Below are 10,261 nucleotides of genomic sequence, written 5' to 3' on the forward strand. Positions count from 1 at the left end.
TCTAGTTATTTTCATTTTAATGCCAAGTTTTTAAAATAAATTAAATATCTAATTTTTTAAGAGCTTGATATTAAAATGGAAATAACTAGAAAGTTATACGGAATTTCAAAAAACTTTGTCAGAAATAATTTGTAGGGAATAAAATTGTCTATAAAAAAGACCCAATGACATTTTGTGATAAGACTAATAGTTTCGCCGGAAAAGTGACAAGATATCAAAACTTACTGTAAATTTGACTTGAAGCTTAAATAACTTTTGAACAGTTGAATTTATCAAAAAATGATAAGAAACTTTTTTTGTAGAGCATTCAATTTCATACAAAAATATTAATTGTGCATGAAAATCCGTTGATTGATTTGTGAACTAGAAAATTCTAAAAAAAAAAAAAACTTCCCGTGTTATTTAAATGGAAAATAGAAAAATGGATTGAGGCTAACCTTAATATTATTATTAATAGCTCGAATTGGTACCAAAATTTTTATTTTCAGTTATACTTTCAATGTTTGGATACCATAAAAAAAAAAATTGCTTTTTTTTTTTTTTTTTTTTAAACACCCTAATAACTATAAAACAATTGTATTTTAATACCATAAAAGTCATTTTAATAGTCTGCTGCGATATAATTTTAAAACGTAATTTTATTGTCTTTAACTTCCGTAATAAATTATATTTAATGAACAGTTTTGGTGGTCTATTTTAGCCCTCATTATATAAGAAATTTCGATAAGCTTATTATCCGTCCAAATTTATTGGCGTATAGAAAATTTTGAGGGGCCCACTTTGCCCCCTCTTCCCCTATTGCAAAAATTTTTGTAGCTGTAGTGGCTCATTCTTCCCTACTTGAATGAAAAAAAAAATTTTTTTTGTAACCCATTTTGTCATAGTTTCCTCAAAAATTAAATCTTGTTTTTTTACGAGTAAACAAGAAAGTCAAAGGCTCAAAAAATTAAGGAAATCATGTTTTACACAGCTTCTGTAGTTTAAACAAAATCTTAAATACGATCAGCTGTATATTATTTAACCGTTTTTGTTTTTTTTTCGGCACGTCGTATCTTGACGACGTATTCCGACGTGTATCTCACCCACAATCTTAAGTGCGTGCAACCCTTGGACATTAGAAAAAAAGATACGTAATTCTCACCGAAGAAAGAGCATCTTTTAGAGACAGCTTTTATCTTTTTACACCTGAAAAAAAAATCAAAATTCATTCCCACCGTGAACAAAAAATAAAAAACGAAACGATAGCACATGTTGTAAAAGAAATACTAAAAATTCAATATTATAAATCGAACCTGTTATACTTTATTGTTATAAATATGGAATTCTCTGAGATTCCGGAGCTGTTCATCTGGAAGAAACCACCTTACAAGTGGCTATGGATAATAGACTATTATGATTTATTCTTGCGAACAATCATAAACTGATGCGCGAACGAGAACTAAACAGAGAGAAAAAAATGTTCACAGTTGGAAAATAGAAAGTGTGTCGAAATAATAAAAGCGTCGTTAGTTGAATTACAATAGCCATAGTCATAACACTCACACGTACCCTCTTATATATCACATATATATACAGAGTTCGAGTGGTTTTTCGAGGATCCAAAAAGTAGCATCGACTTTTTGACGACTGAAACACCATCCGAGGGATAGAAAAAAATATCATCTATATAATAATAACACATATATGAAATATTATATACATATAGAAAAAAAATGCACGCATGGATTCACTTGAGGGTGGACTTTGGTAGAAAAAACGTAAAAAGTAAAGCGGAGATCCCGGGTCATAAATTGTCGAGTTTAGGTATTTAAGCGATAGATCATATTTTTAAACAAAAGTCCGTGTGAGATTGGTGGACAAGAGAGGGACCAACGGTGAGTGAGACAGCACTATGGAGATGGGCATAAGAGAGTAAAAAATATAAAATGTGTACGAGGTTTATGACACGCCCTCTTTTACACACACCGGGAAACCCCATAAATCCTTCAAACTGCGGACTATGTTATACTATTTTCTAATATTTTGATTTATGCCGCTTTCACTGGTCTAATTTGGAGACCTACTACACCTCTGTTACAAATACAACCACTACAACAACAAAAACCAGCCAACTATCGTGTGGAGTAGTCTCGGCCACCCCGAATATTTTCATCCTCTATTTGCGTATTTAGGGATGAAATTTGTACTCTAGGACAAAGAAAATTTTGACTGCGGTGTCTCTCGAGTTTTTGTCAAAGAACGTTTAGTTACACAATGAGGTATCGGTGTCATTTGTGGCTTTTAAAATAACATTGACTAGAACATGAACATAATATTTTTGTGATAGTTTCGGTCCAACAACGAGGGTGGCTTCGCTTACTAATATTTTAACTTATGTAGAGTCCACTCAAATATTAAATATAGAAAGACGTCTTGGGGTTTTTTTTTCTTCTTTTTTTAAAACTCACCGTCATTTGCTCTTAATAGTTACAATAAAAGGTTCTTTAAATTACAACAACAAAGCTCGTGTTGATTACTTTTATCTTTTTTTTTTAAATTATTCAAATATATTCAGATTTTTGTTGTCCGGCGCCTAGAATTGAATTTTTACAATAGATAGCAACTTATTAACAACACCAGACTAAAGTGTGTAATTAGTGTCTAAAAAAAAGTTTGTTTTATGACAATTACTGGTAATATATTAAGAGAAGGAGGAACTATTTGTAAGTCATGGTTATATATTTGTATTGTCGGAAGATTGAAGAGGGAGTTTTATTATTTCAGTAGGATTTAGACATCAAATTTTTTTCTTATACTTTAGTGTATACGCAATGTCAAAAGACAGATGAAGTTGCCGAAGGGGCTAGAGATAAATAAAAAAAAGAATCACTTCCTCGCAAAACTTCCGGCGGCGGGGTCCGCGTGTGCTTATATCACCCATTGTCCTCGAGTACGTCTAATGATTCGTTCTGATCCGGTGCCTAGCTGAATAAGGGGACTACGTAGAGCACCATTCTGTATATTTTGGCTTCCTGACAGACCAGTGTCTCTTCGTCTTCTCCTGGCTGTTGTTGTCGTGCACGGTGTTGGTGGTTGTTATTGCCGCTGTTGTTGTTCAGTAAAATGTCCTCCTCGACTATGGTCTAATGCATAGTTTATATATATATATATATACATATAGGCGCAGAACTAAGGGTTGTACGCGTGTACGCTAGTTGTAGATGGAGATGTAGTAATAGTGATGTAGAGGAGTTTGAGAGACCACGTTGTCGTCCTAGACGGATAGATTTAGCACGACGGAAGGGGGTAATGGCTTAGTAATACGTCGAGGGTAACACACGTCCAGCGGAAACGACTCAATCTCTATATACCTACTCAGTGTGGCAGTAGCGCAAGCGTGTAGATTCGCTACCATTCACCCTTATTTATTGTCCTCAACATGACCAAGCTATCTATAAATACATATATACATGTTATTTTCGCTAATTCACGAGCATTAATAAATAAAAAAAAATATTTTATTTTTTTTGTCCTGTCAAAAATATTATTGTTGAGGTAAACCAGAGTATTAAATGATTGTCATCGGTCGTATTGCCTTGAGGGATACTTAAATTCAATTCTTAATCATACCGATTGTCAACGATCCAATTGTTTAGATATAACCTCAGGCTGTCTTAGCTCTACATCTGCTCAATTATTTTTTTTCAGCTCGACTGTGTTTCGATGGAAAAAAATAGTTTAGAAAAAAAAATTCAATTTGAAGACGATAAAAAATCTATTTTAAAAATTAACGGTATAAACTAATATACTATCAACTATCATTAACGTATCATCAATATTTTTGGTCAGAAATACGTTTGAGTAGACACATTTATTCTCGTTAGACAGTCGAGTCTAAAAAATGATGATCCACCAGTCAAAATATAAGAAAAAATTAAAAGCCTTTTTAAATCATACGCATCAATTTAAAAATAAACTAGCGTAATAAATTATTTAATTAGTGAACGTATTTAATAAACGCTTTCGTGCATTCTTGAGTCCATTTTTGGATGAGTTTTTAACCGGCGGTCCATAGTGATACAAAGATATTAGATGTAATACAGAGTGTGTCGGTTTTAAAGGATAAGAAGAGAAAGCTGTAGAATAATATTTTAGTAAGAAGGTGTATGATAAAAAGTATAATACGAAGGGAAGATAATGCATTGGGGTCTCTGGTCGGGCCTTGTTTGTAATGGGTTGAACAAGGGTGCTAGAAGCCAGTGGGGGCTCGGGCCCCCCTAAGGTGTGGGTCTTATAGGGCACCGTCGGGCATCGGCAGTGTTAACCCGCGGGTTGTCTCGCCGTGTGTGCTCTCTAGTGTTTACTCATAAGCCGCGTTTGGTATTTAGGGATAACAAGAAGGCCACTTCATCATATATAGGTACATATAATATAAATAAGTATTATGATAATAAATATATTTGAGAAGAGGAAAAATATTTGTTATAAACAAGTCTAATCTTTCTTACTCATTATTTTATATCATAACCCGCCTACTTATGTTTGAAATTTTAAATTGTCGTGAAACTGTTAAGAATTTTTAAATTTATGTCTAAATAATTTTTTATTTATAACGTTTGTTATTACGTAATTTAAAAAATAAATTTATAATTAATGTTTATTATAATTAGTTAATAATAAAATATATTTTATTAGGATTTAATATGAATATTCATTTGAAAAAATAGTGTGAGATAAATTTTTGATTCGACGCGCTTGGTTTTAAAAGTGTACACAAATTATGCAAGAAAATTATAAAATAAAAGAAATCACGAACGATGGCAGTTTATTATTTTTTATCGCAAGTTTGATGAAAGAATATGTATGTAGTAAAAGAAAAAAGTAATAAAAATAGATGTCGTAAGGTTGCGGCGTTTTTATTCTCTTTGTAAATTCAAAGCGTATCGATTATTGTTGGGGCGTTTTGTGAATGATTTCGATCGACGCGCGATCTAAGCATAATAAAATAGCTAAAAAATTGGTTGACTTAATGTCAGGTAGCAAGCGACGAAAGGTCAAACGATTGATCGAAACGAAAGATCGAACGGATTTTAAATGTACGCATTATCAAGTCAAATGTTGGGAGTGTGGAGTTGAGAAAACACGAATTGTGTTCAGTAGTCGCGCATCCGATTGATAACAATCTTGAGATTGGTTTTTTCAAATACTTTTTTTTATTTTATTTTGGATCGAAGAAATAATTCACGTCATTTTTTTTAACTGCACCTAATTTTATGTTTTATGTATTTTTTCTTGTTAATTTATTTACATCGTGGCAGGTATACTTTTAACAGACATTTATATAAATGTCCTTACAGATTAACGGAGTAATATATCGACCAGTCAACTAGTCTTCGTGGACATTAATATAAAAATATGTCAGAATTACTGCTTGCATAATATCCTCACTAAAATCGTATATGTATTTGTATATTTTCTTTGGGGTACGCTAGATTTTTTTTCCCCACGTCCGCTGACACATCAACGGGAATCAATTCACGTAGATTATCTTTATCGATTGTATGTGTGTATCTGTAGGGTCGTCTCTGAATGATCCGTGACGGATGGATAGGAAATATTTAATGTATATATAGTTAAGAGTTGCCGCTTCATGCTTAACATTAACGACATTTTGTTGTGACATAATGGTGGCTGTTTTGTTTTTACTAAAAAAATTCAAAAATATTATCCAGTGATAAAATTTACACCAGAATTTGTTTCCGAATTGATTGTTAACAACACTGAGAGAACAATTTTTTTGAGCCAACTAAATAGATTTATTTGACTGAACAAAATCATTTATTTCATTCAAATACACTGTAAAAAATCACCGGGGTAAGTCCAAGCGGTGTAGGTGTTAAAATCGGCGGTGTTAAATTTCAACACCGAAAGCGGTGTAAATATTCTGTACCGGTGTTAAAAAAAATTCTCCGGTGTTAAAATAAAACGCCGTCGCCGGTGTAGATATTCTTTACCGGTATTAAAATATTTTACTTTGTAAGTATTTTTACTTCCTCGATCACTATACTTGTTAATAAATGATATTTTTTATTAATTTTCATAAAGAACTGACATTTTTTGTATTTTATAATCTTTAAAGTTAATACTCCAAGCGGACGCAGGTTACCCCGCTTTTACACCGGTTATTTTTAACACCGGTAAATTACTCCTCCTACACCGGTGTAATTTCATTTTACACCAGGCGGAGTTAAAATGAGTCCATTATTAACACCGCTTTTTACAGTGTATATATTTGTTTATAGTTAACAAATTTTAGTTGAAAAAAATTCCACTACGGCTGGTGGCACTATCAAATACAGATTTGTTAACTATAAACAAATCATTATTTCATTCAAATGAACCATATCTTTGTCTCAAATAGATACTGATTGGGTCCATTCAAATATGGGATTTATTTGTTTGAAACAAATCTCATTTGGCTCAAATAAATTGTTCTCTCAGTGAAGAGTTGGAAAGTTTTAGCTTTTATTCTTTTTTTTTTTTATTGATTAAATTATCAGTTATAATAAAAAAATGACGAAATCTAACGACGAAAAAATAAAACAATATAAGAACGAACGGAAGTGTGTGTGTGACGGGGTCATGAGTATCATATTGACTGCGTCGTCTTCCTGTTGGTATGATCATGAGGTCAAAATCTTGTACTTAATGTATGTGTGTTTGTGAGTATAAAGACATGAGGAGGATCGTGTGAGTGGATATACAAACAAGTCAAGAGTTCGTTCGACGTGAACTCGTTGCATATTGAAGCAGGAAGCATGGGAATGGCGCGAGCCGATATGAGACTGGATTTCTGTTGGTTTGTCCAGCGACCAGCGCTGAGAGGTTATCTCGGTGTCTGTAGTGGTTGGGACGACGAGCAAGAGTTAAGCTGAATAGCTGGAATAAAGAGAAAAGCAACTACTAGTAGGTATCAGTATCTTCAGTAGTGTGGTGCTGGCAGTATAGATAATAGAGAGCAGTAGCAGTAATGTAATAGCAGCACCAGGATCAAGGATCCTTGAGGAAGAAGACGAAAAGGAAAATAAGAAACGGAGAAAATAAGACTAGTCGTCTTGTCCAGCTGCTGGAGGTCCCGTGGCCATATCCAAATGAAATTCAATCTTTGACTCGTGGAATTTGCATACTTTCCCCCGGCTCGGAAGCGAACCGACTGTCAACGCATAAACACGGCATTAGCATAAAAGGACTCGGCTGAGTTTTGTAGGCGAGAGAATCGATCCAAGGGTTTATATACGTGTCGACGGTGGGACAACTGAGAAAATTCAGACTCTATACTGCTCTGCATACTTTTTTGAGATTTAAGGCTCAAGACTTTGCTCAAGACGTGAAGGGGTGGCGCCCTGATCTTAACTTTTTTTTATTTATTTATACTATTTCGAGTGTTACAAGTTTCGGAGCAATGGATACAGGATAAAAAGATGAAAACGGCTTTAAAAACTCTGAGATAAAAATACTCATCATCTATTACTATGACAAGGGATGATGAACTCATGATTACGACAACGAGAATGACTGATTTCATCTACCTAAGATCACCGATTTTTCATCTCTTAGTTTAAACAAGCTTAAACTACTTTTGACAAGTCACCGGTGGAATGTTACCAACTACAACTTAACTAATGTCTTATAATAGAACTAGATTTTTTACCCTGATCCCTATAAATGGCTAAAAAATATTTAATTTACTTTTGTAAATATTTTTTTACCTTCAAAGTTTTTAAAATAAAATTTTTTATTGTACATATATATAAAGAGAAGCATTGTAGGAAGATAATTTTTTTAGTGAGAAAAACGTGGTCGTGGTCGTGATATCCCGAAGGCTCGCAGGAGACTGACGCATCATCAGCAGGAACAAGGATAATAACCAATTATTTTCGAGTATATAATTAGAAAATTACTGAGTGAGGTACCAACCTACCAAGTGGATACTATATACACTAGTGTAAGAGAAAAAAATAAAAATGAGATAAAGATGCTCTGGTCTCGTGCTTCAATTCATCTCACCGTGTTCTACATTCCCTTCCTGATGCACAATACCATGCTTTTATTTTTTCAAAATATTGCATCATTAGCTGATTTAATAAACGACAGACGTTTACTTAATACCCACTTTGTCAGATTATTTTTTTCCATCTACTTTCCGTAAATTACTGATATTATTAATGAGAATGAAAAAACGTAAATAAAATGGAATAGAAAAAGTTGAAAGATAATGTGTAATGCAATAAATTTATAGCAGGATATTGACTGGGTAAACTATTAATCACATGTGCACGACGACAGTTTATCAGATGGTTTCGTAATGGAAAACAATTGATTGAAAAACATATGCGGGTATGTTGGCTCGGGAATAAACCACTGTCGAACCAATTACCTTACATCTACTTTACATGTATAACAATTTTTTTTTTTTATTTTATATTTCATTTTTTTCGGGCGTATTTTATTTATCATTAAATGATCGGGTAACTTTACCTTGTCAGTCACTTCTTGACAGTCTAAAGTATTAGTCGCGGAAAATATAAAAAATACATAATATTGATACGTAAATTAATAGGTTCGTACGCTAAAGCCGGTTGTTATGTAAGTGTGTATAATTCTAATAGTCGTCGACGATGACATTGTAATACTTTGTCAGTGATTTTTATGTCTGACAGTCTATTAATCATCATTTATAATTTTTTATATTTAATATTTATTTATCCAACACGTTTCATTTAAATGTCATTTAACATCAATCATTTATTATCAATTAGTAATTTATATATATATATATATATATATATATATATATATATATATATATATATATATATATATAAATTAAAAAAATTCATAGGATCAATTTTAATTAATTTTTTTTTCATGTTACTTATGGATAATTTTTGTTAAATAATCGGAAGTCCCGGGAGTTTACGAGCCAAAAGAATCGGGTTACCTCCGGAATTAACGTTAAGAAGAGAGCCTGGGATTTTTCGTTGGCGTTCGGAGCCCTAAAGAAAAACGAAAAAATCTTTGAATATATATATGTATATATATTGGTATATAGATGTAAGAGACGTAGATATAGGGTATATAGTGTTAGTAGATATGAGAGAGGCGTTTGGGGCCCGAAAACTCCACGTACGTGCGTGACGTCAATATGTCGGGAGTAATAAGATGGCCGGCGATAAAGTGGTGGGTGTAGATACAAGATAACAATCAGGCTGCAGTAGCTCCTGGCAATCTCGTGATTACAGGCTTAGCCCCACGAGTATCCCTATACACCCTCCGTTACTCTCCTCATCAGTCCTCACTATATACAGTCTTTTCTTATACCTTATACTCTTTTTCATCGCCGTCTTTTTACGATATATATATATTACTTGTATATATACATATAGTTTTCTATACTCTATAACAGACTCACTCATTAAAAAAATGAAAAAAAAGACGAAAACTGATTTTTATTTTGTTTTATTACAGTTTGTCCCCCTTTCGATTTTCGTGCATAGGATATTATATTTATGCTTTATATATCTCGTGTGAGTTGTATTCGGGGATGAAAGAGTGGGGACCGTAACTTTGGGCTCGGGTATATCATGAGTTGGTGGATGGGTACCTCTTAATAATAATTTTGATCGGCAAATTGGCGTTGTGCATATTTCGGGATCGATCGTTATCTCGCGGAACTTTCGGGCCTTCTTGTAGTACTCGTTTGTGGCATCAGACAATGAAGTCGGTATATAAGTGTATAAGTGTCTGAGAGAGAAGTATTAAGTGAAGGAGGTGGAGGTGGAGGTAGAAGAAGAGGAGGTGAAGGAAAGTGAGAGACTAAGAAGTAGTAAGATAGCGACGGCTGCTGAAACTACTCTCTGTTGCGGTGCCCCAGGCCACATTGTTTCTTCTCTCTTGGGTACCTATACGCGTATATTTATATATATATATATATGTATGCAACTACCTCTCAACGTGTATGCAGTTTATATCATCGTCTGGATGGAATGTTGCTATAGATGATGAAATATATGCATATATTTTTTTTTAATTATTTAAAATAAGACAATTGCAGATAAATATTTTTAATTACTGAAGAAATAAAAATATTCTTCTCCCATTCAATCATCTCTTCAAATTGAATTATCGATAATTACACGTTGAAAATATATTTTGATAGTTTCCAGAGGGTAGACTAGATCTAGTTATAATATTGTTCAGTAGCGTATATTTTTGAATAGAT

This window comes from Microplitis mediator, chromosome 5 (assembly GCF_029852145.1).
Source record: "Microplitis mediator isolate UGA2020A chromosome 5, iyMicMedi2.1, whole genome shotgun sequence".
NCBI classification, from domain to species: Eukaryota; Metazoa; Arthropoda; class Insecta; order Hymenoptera; family Braconidae; genus Microplitis; species Microplitis mediator.